At 34.7% G+C, this 20,613-nt stretch overlaps 1 protein-coding gene across 1 annotated transcript in view; it reads left to right on the top strand.

The window, feature by feature from the left end:
- The window catches only part of LOC115927694, a 65,226-nt gene that overhangs the window by 5,108 nt on the left and 39,505 nt on the right, over positions 1-20,613 (top strand). The gene's annotated exons all lie outside the window — the stretch shown is intronic.

The raw sequence follows: 20,613 nt of genomic DNA, 5'->3' as shown, positions 1-20,613 counted from the left end.
GACTTCCAAGGCCATTATATGCCGTCAAGATGTACTTAATGGCCAAAGAGATATGAAATCATACCTTCGACTCATACTCTATCTAAATATGAAAAAAAATTGGCAATCCCTATTCATCCCAATGGACTTTTCATAGGCATGTTTGCCCATATATGCAATGTATTACAAAAATCGCGCGTACGGACGGTTATCTTGAACGGGACGCTCATTCCGTTTTTAATAGTGATAAAGAGCTAAAAATGGTATCAAATTTCCGGAAAATATGAGGAATATTCGGTTCAAGAGTTTTGCGAGAAATTATTTTTCGTTCGGCCGGTACGAACGAAAACGTGCAAAATTGCGTGTTTGCGTGATTTTTTATGAAATGCTTAAAATGGCCTGAAACGTATGCAAAAAAAATTTAAGACGATTTGAGCAATTAAAATTTTACGCGCGCATTGACGCGCGCGCCTACGCGTACGAGCATTTTTGCGCGCATTTATTGACCTCTCATATTGATCCGACGGATATGATCTTAATCTTGATAAATATGAATGTAAAAATTACTTTCCGTTATGAAGATATGATCATAAGTTGATTTTTACAAAATGGCGCTGGATGACGTTCACGATGACTTTGAGTCTTTGAAAAGTCACGCAGTTCTAGTTAGACTAAGATCTATCATCAGTGAAAGATTCATACAATGGGCTTATTGAGTCTTGAGATATCCTGCGAACAAATTCGAGGAAGAATAATAAATAAAAAAAAAAAATAAATAAAAATCTTGACGAAATCAAAAGGGATACGATTGACTTCGTTACGTATCACCTAATGATACGTATACTTTTTGTACGCATCACCATAATGATTCCTTCAAAATTTGCAATTTCAACGTTCGATTGAAAATTTCGATATGATCCCAACATATGATCGAAAAACAAAGTACACCGTTTTTATAGCCCATGGTCTCAGCTATAACATACCCCAATTTGGGAGAAAACAGAGCACACATAAGATAGATAGTGCTCATAGATGAATGCATGTAGATTCATGATGTGAACGAAATTCACCTTCCATAGACATAAACACGCAAATGACGAAAATTCTGACATGTGGCCTTTAATTGAATTTTGTTACTATGATGACCTCATTAAAATGAAACTAGTGAAAAGTGATCTTGTAGAGAATTGCCTTATCTACAACATATCGACATTTCAAAGAGAATCGATGAATATTGAGAGAAATACACTACATTTTCCATAAATACAATGACGTCATAATATGCAATTTTGTATTTTTGACTTCCAAGGCCATTATGATGCCGTCAAGATGTACTTAATGGCCAAATGAGATATGAAATCATACTCCGACTCAACTCTATCTAAATATGAAAAAAAAAATTGGCAATCCCTATCATCCCAATGGACTTTTATAGGCATGTTTTTGCCCCATATATGCAATGTATTACAAAAATCGCGCGTACGGACGGTTATCTTGAACGGACGCTCATTCCGTTTTAATAGTGATAAAGAGCTAAACATGGTATCAAATTTTCCGGAAAAATATGAGGAATATTCGGTCAAGAGCTTTTGCGAAGGAGAAATATTTTTCGTTCGGCCGTGCGAACGAAAACGTGCAAAAATGCGTGGTTTGCGGTGATTTTTTAGAAATGCTTAAAATGGCCTGAAACGTATGCAAAAAAATTTAAGACGATTTTGAGCAATTTAAAATTTTACGCGCGCATTGACGCGCGCGCCTACGCGTACGCGCATTTTTGCGCGCATTTATTGACCTCATATTGATCCGACGGATATTGATCTTAATCTTGATAAATATGAATGTAAAATTACTTTCCGTTATGAAGATATGATCATAAGTTGATTTTTACAAAATGGCGCCTGGATGACGTCACGAGACTTTGAGTCTTTGAAAAGTCACGCAGTTCTAAGTTAGACTAAGATCTATCATCAGTGAAAGATTCATAAAACAATGGCTTTATTGAGTCTTGAGATATCCTGCGAACAAATTCGAGGAAGAATAATAAATAAAAAAAAAAAATAAATAAAAATCTTGACGAAATCAAAAGGTGATACGTTGACTTCGTTACGTAAGTATCACCTAACTAGACTTTAATTCGTCACTTAGACGAATTAGGTGATACGTATGATATTGGTTTACCTACCAAAGAATGCATTACACGATATCATATTATTTTATAAATGCTCTTCCCATAATGATCTATCCATATGTCAAGTTTAAATTGTGTCGATCCCTGATCATTATGGATATAGGGAAGATAGATTGAGACAATATATGACCATTGACTCTGTGCAGTAACCAGTTACCCCTTTGACTCTAATTTACATCATGAAGAACGCATTTTGACGATTTTCATTCTGATTCAAAGAAATGAAAAATATAATTGATAAATAAGAGCTTATCCCTGAATAATTAAAAATGTACAGTGTATGACGTCACGATGTCCGGCGTAAATGAAAAGTGTGAGAATACATTAGCGATCATTTTGAGTTGTCGACGTGAGATTCACTAGTTGCTTGAAAATAAAATCTTTAAATATCGGATGGATATATACTGTACTGTATAAGGAATGTGGATTAGAGGGATATTGATCCGTCAGTCTTTCTTGAAGGCTTGTCAATTAAAGGAATACAAATATTTGAATGTATTTCGCTCAGGAATTACATACAGCATTGCCAGTAAAATTTCCACGGGATCATGTTAAAAATCTCCCATTATATAAACCTGTTATGTTCAGTATGTGTTTTTTTTGTAAAACATTTTCAAAGACAGGATGAAATCATTGATATTTGATTGGGGTTTCCTATATATGACACTACAATAATATTCTCATGTCTCGGCAAATTGCTTTCAATAAACAGTGATTCATAGTTGTATGATGGGTATAATATAAAGTATTCATTGCGTATTTCATATTCAAAATTGTCAGCGACCAATAGACCAACACCTGTACCCTTTCTACTTGGCGATTAAAATGTATAAATGAATGACCAAACACTTTGAATAATAGTGGCGTACTATCATTAAACCCAAGTTTCATACATAAGTACAGATCAATTGGATAAAGCATTACAATTTTTGTTTTAAACTACGCGAATTAAAATGTAAAATACTAAAATGATAGTTAATGTTACTGAATCAGTCGTAAAATCCTCATCAATATAATATTTACAGTTCAGAAACCTACTGAAATGAAAACTCATATTCTTTTTCGGATAAATAGTTTAATCATTGATATCAGTATAAGTATCTGTAGTATTACTACCAAATATTGAATGAAGTTCGTCATTATTCAAGTCTTGAATAGAAATGAACAATGAGAACAGAGTGGGTTATTAATGTAGCCGAATGCTCATGTTCTCTATAACGCTATTTATGTATTTTATTACCAGAGAAAAAAAGATGTCAGTCAGTCACTCAATAGTGTCTGAGAGTAAAGTCTAGAAAGTAAAAGGGTTTCCTACCATAATTTCAATACGAGGACACTGCTAACGTTTAGGTTTCACAAATAGGACATACGTGGACATATTCATCATTTCAACATTCAACTGAAAATTGTGATATGATCTCATCATCTGATCGAAAAACAAAGTACACCGTTTTGATAGCCATCGGTCTCAGCTATAACATACCCCAAATTTGGGAGAAAACAGAGCACAAACATAAGATAGATAGTGCTCATAGATGAATGCCATGTAGATTCATGATGTGAACGAAATTCACCTTCCATAGACATAACACGCAAATGACCGAAAATTCTGACATTGGGCCTCTTAATTGAATGTTGTTACTATGATGACCTCATTAAAATGAAACTTAGTGAAAAGTGATCGTGTAGAGAATTGCCTTATCTACAAATATCGACATTTCAAAGAGAATCGATGAATATTGAGAGAAATACACTACATTTTTCATAAATACAATGACGTCATAATATGCAATTTTGTTTTTGACTTCCAAGGCCATTATGATGACGTTAAGATGTACTTAATGGCCAAATGAGATATGAAATCCTACCTCCGACTCATACTCTATCTAAATATGAAAAAAAAATTGGCAATCCCTATCATCCCAATGGACTTTTCATAGGCATGTTTTTGCCCATATATGCAATGTATTACAAAAATCGCGCGTACGGACGGTTATCTTGAACGACGCTCATTTCCGTTTTTAATAGTGATAAAGAGCTTAACATGGTATCAAATTTTCCGGAAAAATATGAGGAATATCGGTCAAAAAGCTTTTGCGGAGAAAAATATTTTTCGTTCGGCGTGACGAACGAAAACGGCAAAAATGCGTGTTTTGCGTGATTTTTATTGAAATGCTTATAATGGCCTGAAACGTATGCAAAAAAAAATTTAAGACGATTTTGAGCAATTTAAAATTTTTGCGCGCGCATTAACACGCGCGCCTACGCGTACGCGCATTTTTGCGCGCATTTATTGACCTATTATTGATCCGACGGATATTGATCTTAATCTTGATAAATATGAAGTAAAATTACTTTCCGTTATGAAGATATGATCATAAGTTGATTTTTACAAATGGCGCCTGGATGACGTCACGATGACTTTGAGTCTTGAAAAGTCACGCAGGTCTAAGTTAGACTAAGATCTATCATCAGTGAAAGATTCATAACAATGGCTTTATTGAGTCTTGAGATATCCTGCGAACAAATCGAGGAAGAATAATAATAAAAAATAAAAAAAGAAAATCTTGACGAAATCAAAAGGTGATACGTTGACTTCGTTACGTATCACCTAACTAGACTTTAATTCGTCACTTAGACGAATTAGGTGATACGTATGATAATGGTTTACATAACGAATAATGCATTATACGATATATTATTTTGCTTCTCCATTCATATGCTTCTCCCATTATGATCTATCATATGTCAAGATTAAATTGTGTCTCCTTGATCATCATGGATCTAGGGAAGATAGATTGAAACACATATATGACCTTTGACCCTGTGCAGTAAACCAGTTACCACATTTGACTCTAATTTACATCATTGAAGAACACCTTTGACGATTTTATCTATTCAAAGAAATGAAAATGTAATTGACAAATGATTAGCATCATTATGATAATGATGATCGTGATGATCATGATCATGAGCGCGATCATGACATCTTATTAAAAAATTAGGGTTGATTTAGATAGCATAAATCTCAGCTAAAACATACTCAAAAATCAACAAAATCCAAGCGAAATAACGGCGATATTGCTCGCAAAAGACAGGAATGTAGACTCCATATTTGAGGAAAAAGTCATTTCCCATAGGGATTACACGCAAAAAAGTAATGGATTAAGTGAAAAATAGGGTAATAATAAAGTAAAAAGGGTTATTTATGACATTATTTGCGAATCTATGTGTTTAAATAATCAAAGGAGATGGTACAGTGAAGGTCAAAAGGAAAAAAAAGTGAAAAAAAAAGTGTTGGAGACCACCCGGACTCGAACCAGGGATCTCGAGTTGGAAGTCAAGTGGCCGTTACCGATATACCAAAACATCTCCCATAGCGATTACACGTAAACAGGAAATGGAATCAGAAATCCATACTTTGCCAAGTGAAATATGAGCATGATCCCGGCATCGGATCGAGAAATAAAGGCACACTTGTGATAGCTCATTGTCTCAGCTACAACATATCCGAAGCTCAGCGAAAAACGAAGCTAAAACAACGGAGATTTTGCTCGCCGAAAGACAGGAGTGTAGAAATCAGTTTTAGAAAAAGTCATGTCCCATAGAGAATACACGCAAAATGCGAAAAATTGACATGCCTCCTTTAATCGCAAAAAATAAACCATGATATTTTGTCAAAAATAAAAATTGTGAACATTACATTTGTAGAAAATTATCTCAGCTAGAACATATCAAAATAAAAGAAAATTGATCAATATTTCTAGAGATACAATCAATTTTCCAAAAATATGCTGACGTATAATATCGCAAATTAAAATTTTGAGTTTGGAGGCCATTATGATGACGTCATGAGTTAATTGAGGATCAAATGAGACATGAAATCATATCTCCGACTCATAATCATCCAAATATGACAAAATATTAGGAGTTTCTATCTATTCTAAAGAGTTACAATGAATTTTATATAGGCATGTTTTTGCCCATGTATTGTGGATAAAGTAACGCAAATCCGCGCGTGCTGTCAACTTTGACGGACGCTCATCGCGTTAAAAAAAGGTGAAACAAATTATCAAAATGCTTGGAAAAAGTACCGAATATGATGACAGAAAAAAATCGGCGATTCTATGTTGCAAAAAATGCCAGTAGCGCGAAAACGCGCGCGCATGCGCGTGTGCGTAATTTTTTTATCAAATGCTCCATATGGCCTGAAACGTATGCAAAAAAAAATTTGGGATGATTTAGAGCATTTTTAATTTTGGCGCGAGCGTAAACGCGCGGACGAGCGCGCACGCGCGCATTTACGCACGTTTATTGACCTCAACTTGACCGGACGGATATTGATCTTAATCATGATAATATGAATGAAAAATTATTATTCGTTATAAAGATATGATCATTAGTTGATTTTCACAAAATGGCGCCTGGATGACGTCACGATGACTTTGAGTCTTTGAAAAGTCACGCAGTTCTAAGTTAGACTAAGATCTCTCATCATTGAAAGATTCATAACAATGGCTTCGTTCAGTCTTGAGATATCCTGCGAACAAATTCGAGGAAGGAAATAATAATAAATAAATAAAATAAAAACTAGACTTTAATTCGTCACTTAGACGAATTAGGTGATAGTATGATAATGGTTTACATAACGAATAATGCATTACACGATATATTATTTTGCTTCTCCCCATTATGATCTATTCATATGTCAAGATTAAATTGTGTCTCCTTGATCATCATGATCTAGGGAAGATAGATTGAAACAATATATAACCTTTGACCTGTGCAGTAACCAGTTACACCTTTGACTCTAATTACATCATGAAGAAACACCTTTTGACGATTTTATCTTATTCAAAGAGAAATGAAAATGTAATTGATAAATGATTAGCATCATTATGATAATGATGATCGTGATGATCATGATCATGATCATGAGCGCGATCATGACATCTTATTGAAAAAATGAGGGTTGATTTAGATAGCATATAATCTCAGCTACAACATACTCAAAAAATCAACAAAGTCAAGCCGAAAAACGGCGAAATTGCTCGCAAAGACAGGAATGGTGACTCCAGATTTGAGAAAAAGTCATTTCCCATAGGGATTACACGCAAAAAGTAATGGATTAAGTGAAAATAGGGTAATAATAAAGTTAAAAAGGGTTATTTATGACATTATTTGCGAATCTACGTGTGTAAATAATCAAAGGAGATGGTACAGTGAAGGTCAAAAGGAAAAAAAAAGTGAAAAAAAGTGTTGGAGACACCCGGACTCGAAACCAGGGATCTCGAGGTTGGAAGTCAAGTTGCGTTACCGATATACCAAAAACTCTCCCATAGCGATTACACGTAAACAGGAAATGGAATTCAGAAATCCTACTTTGCAAGTGAATATGAGCATGATCCCGGCATCTGATCGAGAAATAAAGGGCACACTTGTGATAGCTCATTGTCTCAGCTACAACATATCGAAGCTCAGCGAAAACGAAGCTAAAACAACGGAAGATTTGCTCGCGAAAGACAGGAGTGTAGAATCCAGTTTTGAGAAAAAGTCATGTCCCTTAGAGAATACACGCAAAATGCGAAAAATTGACATGCCTCCTTTAATCGCAAAAATACACCATGATACTTTTGTCAAAAATAAAAAATTGTGAACATTACATTTGTGGAAAATTGTCTCAGCTAGAACATATCAAAAATAAAAAGAAAAATTGATCCATATTTACAGAGATACAATCAATTTTCCAAAAATATGCTGACGTCATAATATGCAAATTAACATTTTGAGTTTGGAGGCCATTATGATGACGTCATGAGTTTAATTGAGGATCAAATGAGACATGAAATCATATCTCGACTCATAATCTATCCAAATATGACAAAATATTAGGAGTTTCTATCTATCTAAAGAGTTACAATGATTTTTATATATAGGCATGTTTTTGCCCATGTATTGTGGATAAAGATAACGCAAATCCGCGCGTGCCTGTCAAAATTTGACGGACGCTCATTGCGTTAAAAAAAGGTGAACAATTATCAAAATGCTTGGGAAAAAAATGTACCGAATATGATGACAGAAAAAAAAATCGGCGATTCTATGTTGCAAAATGCCAGTACGCGCGAAAACGCGGCGCGCATGCGCGTGTGCGTAATTTTTTATCAAATGCTTCATATGGCCTGAAAACGTATGCAAAACAAATTTGGGATGATTTAGAGCATTTTTATTTTTGCGCGCGCGTAAACGCGCAGACGAGCGCGCGCACGCGCGCATTTACGCACGTTTATTGACCTCAACTTGACCGGACGGATATTGATCTTAATCATGATAAATATGAATGAAAAATTATTATTCGTTATAAAGATATGATCATTAGTTGATTTTCACAAAATGGCGCCTGGATGACGTCACGATGACTTTGAGTCTTTGAAAAGTCACGCAGTTCTAAGTTAGACTAAGATCTATCATCATTGAAAGATTCATAAACAATGGCTTCGTTCAGTCTTGAGATATCCTGCGAACAAATTCGAGGAAGAATAATAATAAAATAAATAAACTAGACTTTAATTCGTCACTTAGACGAATTAGGTGATACGTATGATAATGGTTTGACTTAACGAATAATGCATTACACGATATATTATTTTGTAAAATGCTTCTCCCATTTATATGCTTCTCCCATTATGATCTATTCATATGTCAAGATAAAATTGTGTCTCCTTGATCATCATGGATCTAGGGAAGATAGATTGAAACAATATATGACCTTTGACCTGTGCAGTAAACTAGTTACACATTTGACTCTAATTACATCATGAAGAACACCTTTTGACGATTTTTATCTTATTCAAAGAAATGAAAATGTAATTGATAAATGATTATCATCATTATGATAATGATGATCATGATGATAATGATCATGATCATGAAGCGCGATCATGGACATCTTATTGAAAAAATGAGGATTGATTTAGATAGCATATAGTCTCAGTACAACATACTCAAAAATCAACAAAAATCCAAGCCGAAATAACGGCGATATTGCTCGCAAAAGACAGGAATATAGAGTCCAGATTTGAGAAAAAGTCATCTCCTATATGGATTACACGCAAAAAGTAATGGATTAAGTGAAAATAGGGTAATAATAAAGTAAAAAGGGTTATTTATGACAATATTTGCGAATCTACGTGTTTAATAATCAAAGGAGATGGTCAGTGAAGGTCAAAAGGAAAAAAAAGTGAAGAAAAACTAGACTTTAATTCGTCACTTTGACGAATTAGGTGATACGTATGCTAATGGTTTACATAATAAAGAATGCATTACACGATATCATATATTTCATGAAATGCTTCACCATAAGATCTATCCATATGTCAAGTTTAAATTGTGTCCCCTTGATCATTATGGATCTAGGAAGATAGATTGAAAAAAATATGACCATTGACCCTGCGCAGTAACCAGTTACACCTTTGACTCTAATTTACATCATGAAGATAACATTTTGACGATTTATCTTATTCAAAGAAATGAAAATGTAATTGATAAATGATTATCATCATTATGATAATGATGATCATGATGATCATGATGAAGATCATAATCATGAAGCGGGATCCTGACATCTTATTGACAAAATGAGGGGTGATTTAGATAGCACATAGTCTTAGCTACAGCATACTCAAAAATCAACAAAATCCAAGCAGAAATAACGGCGATATTGCTCGCAAAAAGACAGGAATGTAGAATCCAGATTGAGAAAAAAATTATCTCCCACAGGGATTACACGCAAAAAGTAATGGATTAAGTGAAAATAGGGAAACAATAAAGTAAATAGGGTTGTTTATTACATTATTTGCGATTCTACGTGTTCGAATAATTAAAGGAGATGGTACAGTGAAAGGTCAACAAGAAAAAAAAAGTTCAGAATTTTTTTTTGGAGACACCCGGACTCGAACCCGGGATCTCAAGGTCGAAAGTCAAGTGCGTAACGATATACAAAACAGTTCCCATAGCGATTACACGTAAACGAAAATGGAATTCTAAAATCCACTTTGCAAGTAAAATATGAGCATGATCCCGGCATACGATCGAAAAATTAAGTACACATTGGAGATAGCTCATTGTCTCAGCTACAACATACTCGAAGCTCACCGAAAAAAAAGTCAAAACAACGGAGATGTTGCTCGCGAAAGACGGAGATGTAGAATGCAGTTTTTGAGAAATAGTCATGTCCCATAGACAAATACACGCACAAAATGTGAAAAATTGACATGCCTCCTTTAATTGCAAAATACGCATGATACCTTGTCAAACAGGGAAAATTGTGTACACTATATTTGTAGGAAATTATCTCAGCTACAACATATCAAAATTTTGAAGAAAATCAATCAATATTTACAGAGATACAATCAATTTTCCAAAAATATGCAAACGTCATAATATGCAAATTTAAATTTTGAGTTCGGAGGCCATTATGATGACATCATGAGTTAATTGAGGATCAAATGAGACATGAAATCATATCTCCAACTCATGATCTATCAACATATGGAAAACATATTGGGAGTTTCATATCTATTCTGAAGAGTTACAATGAATTTTGTATAGGTATGTTTTTGCCCATATATTGTGGATAAAGATAACGCAGATCCGCGCGCGCTGTCAACTTTGACGGACGCTCATTGCGTTATTAAAAGGTGAACAAATTATCAAAATGCTTGAAAAAATGTGCCAAATACGCGAAATAGAAAATTGGCAATTCTATGTTACAAAATGCTAGTGCGCACCAAAAACGCGCGCGCATGCGCGTGTGCATGATTTTTTGTCAAATGCTCCATATGGCCTGAAACGTAGCAAAAAAAATTGAGATGATTTAGAGCATTTTTACTTTTTTGCGCGCGCGTAAACGCGCGGATGAACGCGCCCGCGGCATTTGCGCACGTTTATTGACCTGAAATTGACGGACGAATATTGATCTTATTCATGATAAATATGAATGAAAAATTACTTTCCGTTATAAAGATATGATCATAAGTTGATTTCACAAAATGGCGCCTAGATGACGTCATAATGACTTTGAGTCTTTGAAAAGTCACGCAGTTCTAAGTTGGACTAAGATCTATCATCATGGCAAGTTTCATGATAATGGCTTTATTCAGTCTTGAGATATCCTGCGAACAAATTCGAGGAAGAATAATAATAAATAAATAAATAAATAAATAATAATAAAAATCTTGACGAAATCAAAAGGTGATACGTCTACGTACGTATCACCTAAAAAGTGTTGGAGACACCCGGACTCGAACCAGGGATCTCGAGGTTGGAGTCAAGTGCGTTACCGATATACCAAAACATCTCCCATAGCGATACACGTAAACGGGAAATGGAATTCAGAAATCCTACTTTGCAAGTGAAATATGAGCATGATCCCGGCATCTAATTGAAAAATAAAGGGCACACTTTTGATAGCTCAATTGTCTCAGCTACAAAACATATCCGAAGCTCAGCGAAAACAAAGATAAAACAACAGAGATTGTGCTCGCGAAAGACAGGAGTGTAGAATCCAGTTTTGAGAAAAAGTCATGTCCCATAGAGAATACACGCAAAATGCGAAAAATTGACATGCCTCCTTAATCGCAAAAATACACCATGATACTTTTGTCAAAAATAAAAATTGTGAATACTACATTTGTAGAAAATTGTCTCAGCTAGAAACATATCAAATTTGCAAGAAAAAAATCAATATTTACAGAGATACAATCAATTGTCCAAAAAATATGATGAACGTCATACTATCAAAATTTAAATTTGAGTTCGGAGGCCATTATGATGACGTCATGAGTTAATAAGGGTCAAATGACACATGAAATCATATCTCCGACTCATAATCTATCCACATATATGAAAAAATATTAGGAGTTTCTATCTATTCTAAAGAGTTACAATGAATTTTGTATAGGCATGTTTTTGCCAATGTATTGGGATAAAGATACGCAAATCCGCGCGTGCTGTCAACTTTGACGGACGCTCATTGCGTTAATAAAAGGTGAACAAATTATCAAAATGCTTGGAAAATTGTACCAAATATGATGATAGAGAAAATTCTGCGATTCTATGTTGCAAAATGCTTGTACGCGCAAAAACGCGCGCGCATGCGCGTGAGCATAATTTTTGTCAAATGCTCCATATGGCCTAAAACGTATGAAAAAAAAATTTGGGATGATTTTGAGCATTTTAAATTTTTGCGCGCGCGTAAACGCGTGGATGAACGCGCACGCGCGCATTTGCGCACGTTCATTGACCTGAACTGACCGGAGGATATTGATCTTAATCATGATAATTATGAATGAGAAATACTTTTCCGTTATTGAAGATATGATCATAAGTTGATTTTCACAAAATGGCGCCTGGATGACGTCACGATGACCTTTGAGTTTTTGAAAAGTCACGCAGTTTCTAAGTTAGACTAAGATCTATTATCATGGCAAGTTTCATGATAATGGCTTTAGCCATTCTTGAGATATCCTGCGAACAAAATTGAGGAAGAATAATAATAATTTCTTCTATACAGACACAAAATAAATACTAGACGTTAATTCGTCACTTAGGACGAATTAGGTGATACGTATGATAAGGGTTTACTAACGAATAATGTATTACACGATACATTATTTTATTAAAATGCTTCTCCCATTATGATCTATCTATATGTCAAGTTTTTAAATTGTGTCCCTTGATCATCATGGATCTCGGGAAGGAAAGATTGAAACAATATATGACTGTTGACCCTGCTACAATAACCATTTACACCTTTGACTTAATTTTACATTATGAAGAAACAAATTTTACGATTTATTTATTCAAAGAAGTGAAAAAATGTAATTGGTAAATGATAATCATCATTATGATAATGATGATCATGATGATAATGATCATGACTATGAGCATGATCCTACAACATACTCAACAATCAACTAAATCCAAGCAGGAATAACGGCGCATATTGCTCGCAAAAGACAGGAATGTAGAATCCAGATTGAAAAAAAGTAATCTCCCTTAGGGAATTACACGCAAAAACTAATGGATTAAGTGAAAAACAAAGGGGTATAATAATAAGGTAAATACGGTTGTTTATTACATTATTTGCGAATCAACATGTTTTAATAATCAAAGGAGATGGTACAGTGAAAGGCCAAAACGAAAAAAAAAATGAAGAAAAAATTATTGGAGACACCCAGGCTCAAACCAGGGATCTCGAGCTTGGAAGTCAAGTGCGTTACTGATATACCAAAACATTTCCCTTAGCGATTACACGTAAACGGGAAATGGATTCTCAAATCCCACTTTGGCAAGTGAAATATGAGCATGATCCCAGCATATGATCAAAAAAAGTGCACACTGGGGATAGCTTATTGTCTCAGCTACAACATACCCGAAGCTCAGCGAAAACAAAGCCAAAACAACGGAGATATTGCTCGCGAAAGACGGAAATGTAGAATCCAGTTTTGAGAACTAGTCATGTCCTTTAGACAATACACGCAAAATGTGCAAAAATTCACATGCCCCTTTAATCGCACAAATACGCAATGATACCTTTGTCAAACTGGAAAATTGTGAATACTGCATTCGTAGAAATTATCTCCGCTAGAACATATCACAATTGGAAGAAAAACAATCAAATTCACAGAGATACAATCAATTTCTAAAAATATGCAAACGTCATAATATGCGAATTTTAATTTTGAGTTCGGATGCCTTTATGATGACGTCAAGATGTACTTAATGGCCAAATAAGATATGAAATCATATCTCCGACTCCTACTCTATCTAAATATAAAAAAAGATAAGCAGTCCTCATTCATCCCAATTGACTTTTTATACGCATGTTTTTGCCAATATATGCTATGTAATACATAAGCTCGCGCGCACGGATACTTATATTGAACGGGACGCTCAATCCGTTATTAATGGTCGGAAAAAAGGTGAACAAGGTATCAAAATGCTTTGAAAAATGTGCCAAATATGAAAACAGAAAATTCGATGATTCTACGTTGCAAAATGCTAGCACGCGCAAAAAAACGCGCGCGCATGCGCGTATGCATGATTGTTGTCAAATGCTCTAAATGGCTGAAAAGTATGCAAAAAATATTGGGATGATTTGGAGCATTTTAAATTTTTCGCGTACGTAAACGGGCGGACGAACGCGCACGCGCGCATTTGCGCACGTTCATTGACCTGAAAATTAACCGGACGGATATTGATCTGAATCATGATAATTATGAATAAGAAATAACTTTCCGTTATGAAGATATTGATCATAAGTGATTTTCACAAATGGCGCCTAGATGATGTCACGATGATGTGAGTTATGCAAAGTCACGCAGTTTCTAAGTATAGACTACGATCTTCATCATGGAAAGTTTCATGATAATGGCTTTTGCCATTCTTGAGATATCCTGCGAACAAAATTGAGGAAGAATAATAATAATTTCTTCTATACAAGACACAAAATAAATACTAGACTTTAATTCGTCACTTAGACGAATTAGGTGATACGTATGATAAATGTTTACATTTTACGTGTTTAAATAATCAAAGGAGATGGTACAGTGAAGGTCAAAGGGAAAAAAAGTGAAGCAAAAATTGTTGAGACACCCGGACTCGAACCAGGGATTTCTCGAGGTTGGAAGTCAAGTGCGTATACCGATATACCAAAAACATCTCCCATAGCAATTACACGAAACGAAATGAAAATTCTGAAATTCTACTTTGCAAGTGAAATATTGAGCATGATCCCGGCATCTAATCGAAAAAAAGGGCACATTTGTGATAGCTCATTGTCTCAGCTACAACATATCCGAAGCTCAGCGAAAACGAAGCTTAAACAACGGAGATTTTGCTCGCGAAAGACAGGAGGGTAGTGTAGAATCCAGTTTTGAGAAAAAGTCATGTCCCATAGAGAATACACGCGCGAAATGTGAAAAATTGACATGCCTCCTTTAATCCTCAAAATACACCATGATACTTTTGTCAAAAATAAAAAATGTGATACTGCATTTGTAGAAAATTGTCTCAGCTACAACTTTTAAAAATTTGAAAGAAAATTGATTGACATTTCTAGAGATACAATCAATTTTCCAAAAATATGCTGACGTCATAATATGCAAATTGAATTTTGAGTTTGGAGGCCATTATGATGACGTCATGAGTTAATTGAGGATCAAATGAGACATGGAATCATATCTCCGACTCATAATCTATCCAAATATGAAAAAATATTAGGAGTTTCTATCTATTACAAAGAGTCACCAATTAATTTTTATATAGCATGTTTTTGCCAATGTATTGTGGATAAAGATAACGCAAATCCGCGCGTGCTGTCAACTTTGACGGACGCTCATTGCGTTAATAAAAGGTGAACAAATTATCAAAATGCTTGGAAAAATGTACCAAATATGATGACAAAAAAAAATCGGCGATTATGTTGCAAAATGCCAGTACGCGCGAAAACGCGCGCGCATGGGCGTGTGCGTAATTTTTTATCAAATGCTCATATGGCCTGAAAACGTATGTAAAAAAATTTGGGATGATTTAGAGCATTTTAAAAAATTTGCGCGCCGTAAACGCGCGGACAAAAGCGTACGCGCATTTTTGCGCGCATTTTTTTTTTACCTGAAATTGACCAAAACGGATATTGATCATATTCATGATAAATATGAATGAAAAATTACTATCCGTTATGAAGATATGATCATTAGTTGATTTCACAAAATGGCGCCTGGATGACGTCACGATAATTTTGAGTCTTTTGAAAAGTCACGCAGTTCTAAGTTAGACTAAGATCTATCATCGTTGAAAGTTTCGTACAATGGCTTAATTCAGTCTTGAGAATCCTGCGAACAAAATCGAGGAAAGAATAATAGGAAGAAGAATAATAATAAAAATCTTGACGAAATCAATAGGTGATACGTAGACTTCGTTACGTATCACCTAACTAGACTTTAATTCGTCACTTAGACGAATTAGGTGATACGTATGATAATGGTCTACATAACGAATAATGCATTACACGATATATTATTTTGTAAACTGCTTCTCCATTCATATGCTTTCCCATTATGATCTATTCATATGTCAAGATAAATTGTGTCTCCTTGATCATCATGGATCTAGGGAAGATAGATTGAAACAATATATGACCTTCGACCTGTGCAGTAACCAGTTACACATTTGACTCTAAATGTTACATCATGAAGAACACCTTTTGACGATTTTATCTTATTCAAAGAAATGAAAATGTAATGATAAATGATTATCATCATTATGATAATGATGATCATGATGATCATGATCATGATCATGAGCGCGATCATGACAGCTTATGAAAAAATGAGGTGTGATTTAGATAGCATATAGTCTCAGCTACAACATACTAAAAAATCAACAAAATCCAAGCCGAAAAATAACGGCGATATTGCTCGCAAAAGACAGGAATGTAGACTCCAGATTTTAGAGAAAAGTCATCTCCCATAGGGATTACACGCAAAAAGTAATGGATTAAGTGAAAATAGGGTAATATAAGTAAAAAGGGTTTTATTTATGACATTATTTGCGAATCTACGGTTTAAATAATCAAAGGAGATGGTACAGTGAAGGTCAAAAGAAAAAAAAGTGAGAGGAAAAAAAAAGTGTTGGAGACACCCGGACTCGAACCAGGGATCTCGAGGTTGGAAGTCAAGTGCGTTACCGATATACCAAAACATCTCCCATAGCGATTACACGTAAACGGGAAATGGAATTCAGAAATCCTACTTTGCAAGTGAAATATGAGCTTGATCCGGCATCTAATCGAAAAATAAAAGGCACACTTTTGATAGCTCATTGTCTCAGCTACAACATATCCAAAGCTCAGCGAAAACAAAGCTAAACAACGGAGATTTTGCTCGCGAAAGACAGGAGTGTAGGATCCAGTTTTGAGAAAAAGTCATGTCCCATAGAGAATACACGCAAAATGCGAAAAATGACATGCCTCCTTCAATCGCAAAAATACACCTGATACTTTTGTCAAAAATAAAAATTGTGAACATTACATTTGTAGAAAATTGTCTCAGCTAGAACATATCAAAATTAAAAAGAAAATTGATCCACATTTACAGAGATACAATCAATTTCCAAAAATATGCTGACGTCATAATATGCAAATTGAATTTTGAGTTTGGAGGCCATTATGATGACGTCATGAGTTAATGAGGATAAATGAGACATGAAATCATATCTTCCGACTCATAATCTATCCAAATATGAAAAAATATTAGGAGTTTCTATCTATTCTAAAGAGTTACAATGAATTTTATGTAGGCATGTTTTGCCCATGTATTGTGGATAAAGATAACGTAAATCCGCGCGTGCTGTCAACTTTGACGGACGCTCGTTGCGTAAATAAAAGGTGAACAAATTATCAAATGCTTGGAAAAATGTACCGAATATGATGACAGAAAAAAAAAAATCGGCGATTCTATGTTGCAAAATGCCAGTACGCGCGAAAACGCGCGCGCATGCGCGTGTGCGTAATTTTTTATCAAATGCTCCATATGGCCTGAAACGTATGCAAAAAAAATTTGGGATGATTAGAGCATTTTAAAATTTGTGCGCGCGCGTAAACGCGCGGACGAACGCGCACGCGCGCATTTGCGCACTTTTATTGACCTCAACTTGACCGGACGATATTATCTTAATCGTGATAATTATGAATGAGAAATACTTTTTCCGTCATGAAGATATGATCATTAGTGATTTTCACAAAATGGCGCCTGGATGACGTCACGATAATTTTGACTCTCTAAAAGTCATGCAGTTCTAAGTTAGACTAAGATCTATCATCATAGGAAGTTTCATGATAATGGCTTTATTCAGTCTTGAGATATCCTGCGAACAAATTCGAGGAAGAATAATAATAATAAATAAATAAATAAATAAATAATAAAAATCTTGACGAAATCAAAAAGGTGATACGTCTACGTACGTATCACCTAACTAGACTTTAATTCGTCACTTAGACGAATTAGGTGATACGTATGATATTGGTTTACATAACGTATAATGCATTACACGATATATTATTTTGTAAAATGCTTCTCCCATTTATATGCTTCTCCCATAATGATCTATTCATATGTCAACATTAAATTGTGTCCCCTTGATCATTATGGATCTAGGGAAGATAGATTGAAAAATATGACCATTGACCCTGCGCAGTAACCAGTTACTTCTTTGATTCTAATTTATATCATGAAGAACACCTTTTGACGAGTTATCTTATTCAAAGAAATGAAAATATAATTGATAAATGATTATCATCATTATGATAATGATGATCATGATAATCATGATGAAGATCATGATCATGAGCGGGGTCCTGACATCTTATTGAAAAAATGAGGGGTGATTTAGATAGCACATAGTCTTAGCTATAGCATACTCAAAAATCAACAAAATCCAAGCAGAAATAACGGCGATATTGCTCGCAAAAGACAGGAATGTAGAATCCAGATTTGAAAAAAAAATTATCTCCCACAGGGATTACACGCAAAAAGTAATGGATTAAGTGAAAATAGGAAACACTAAAGTAAATAGGGTTGTTTATTACACTATTTGCGATTCTACGTGTTTAAATAATCAAAGGAGATGGTACAGTGAAAGGTCAAAAGGAACAAAAAAAGTGGAGAAATAATTGTTGCAGACACCCGGACTCGAACCCGGGATCTCAAGGTCGGAAGTCAAGTGCGTTAGCGATATACCAAAAATTTCCCATAGCGATTACACGTAAACGAAAATGGAATTCTAAAATCCCACTTTGCAAGTAAAATATGAGCATGATCCCGGCATCTGATCGAAAAATGAAGTACACATTGGAGATAGCTCATTGTCTCAGCTACAACATATCCGAAGCTCACGGAAAACAAAGTTAAAAAAGGAGATGTTGCTCGCGAAAGACGGAAATGTAGAATGCAGTTTTGAGAAATAGTCATGTCCCATAGACAATACACGCAAAATGTGAAAAATTGACATGCCTCCTTTAATCGCAAAAATACGCCATGATACCTTTGTCAAACTGGACAATTATGTACACTACATTTGTAGAAAATTGTCTCAGCTAGAACATATCAAAATTTGGAAGAAAAAAAAATCAATATTTACAGAGATACAATCAATTTTCCAAAAATATGCATCCGTCATAATATGCAAATTTAAATTTCGAGTTTGGAGGCCATTATGATGACATTATGAGTTAATTGAGAGTCAAATGAGACATGAAATCATATTTCCATTTCATAATCTATCCACATATGAAAGAATATTGGGAGTTTCTATCTATTCTGAAGAGTTACAATGAATTTTGTATAGGCATTTTTTGGCCCATGTATTGTGGATAAAGATCACGCAAATCCGCGCGTGCTGTCAACTTTGACGGACGCTCATTGCGTTATTAAAAGGTGAACAAATTATCAAAATGCTTGGAAAAATGTACAAAATACGATGACGGAGAAAATACGGCGATTCTATGTTGCAAAATGCTGGTACGCGCAAAAAAACGCGCGCGCATGCGCGTGAGCGCGATTTTTGGTCAAATGCTCTATATGGCCTGAAACGTATGCAAAAAAAATTTGGGATGATTTGGAGCATTTAATTTTTTTAGCGCGCGTTAACGCGCGCACCTACGCGTACGCGCATTTTTACGCGCATATATTGACCTCAAATTGACCGGACGGATATTGACCTTGATCATGACAAATATGAATGAGAAATGGCTTTCCGTTATGAAGATATGATCATAGTTGATTTTAACAAAATGGCGTCTAGATGACGTCACGATAATTTTGAGTCTTTGAAAAGTCACGCAGTTCTAAGTTAGACTAAGATCTATCATCATTGAAAGTTTCATGACAATGGCTTTATTCAGTCTTGAGATATCCTGCGAACAAAATCGAGGAAGAATAATATAAATAAATAAATAAATAAATAAATAATAAAAATCTTGACGAAATCAAAAGGTGATACGTCTACGTACGTATCACCTAACTAGACTTTAATTCGTCACTTAGACGAATTAGGTGATACGTATGATAATGGTTTACATAATGAATAATGCATTACACGAAATATTATTTTGTAAAATGCTTCTCCCATTTATATGCTTCTCCCAATATGATCTATTCATATGTCAAGATTAAATTGTGTCTCCTTGATCATCATGGATCTAGGGAAGATAGATTGAAACAATATATGATCTTTGACCCTGTGCAGTAACCAGTTACACATTTGACTCTAATTTACATCATGAAGAACACCTTTTGACGATTTTATCTTATTCAAAGAAATGAAAACGTAATTGATAAATGATTATCATCATTATGATAATGATGATCATGATGATCATGATCATGATC

Source organism: Strongylocentrotus purpuratus, unplaced genomic scaffold (assembly GCF_000002235.5).
Source record: "Strongylocentrotus purpuratus isolate Spur 01 unplaced genomic scaffold, Spur_5.0 spur5_scaffold_20, whole genome shotgun sequence".
NCBI lineage: Eukaryota > Metazoa > Echinodermata > Echinoidea > Camarodonta > Strongylocentrotidae > Strongylocentrotus > Strongylocentrotus purpuratus.
The sequence above is the reverse complement of the archived record's forward strand: the minus strand, read 5'-3'. Positions and strand labels throughout refer to the sequence as shown.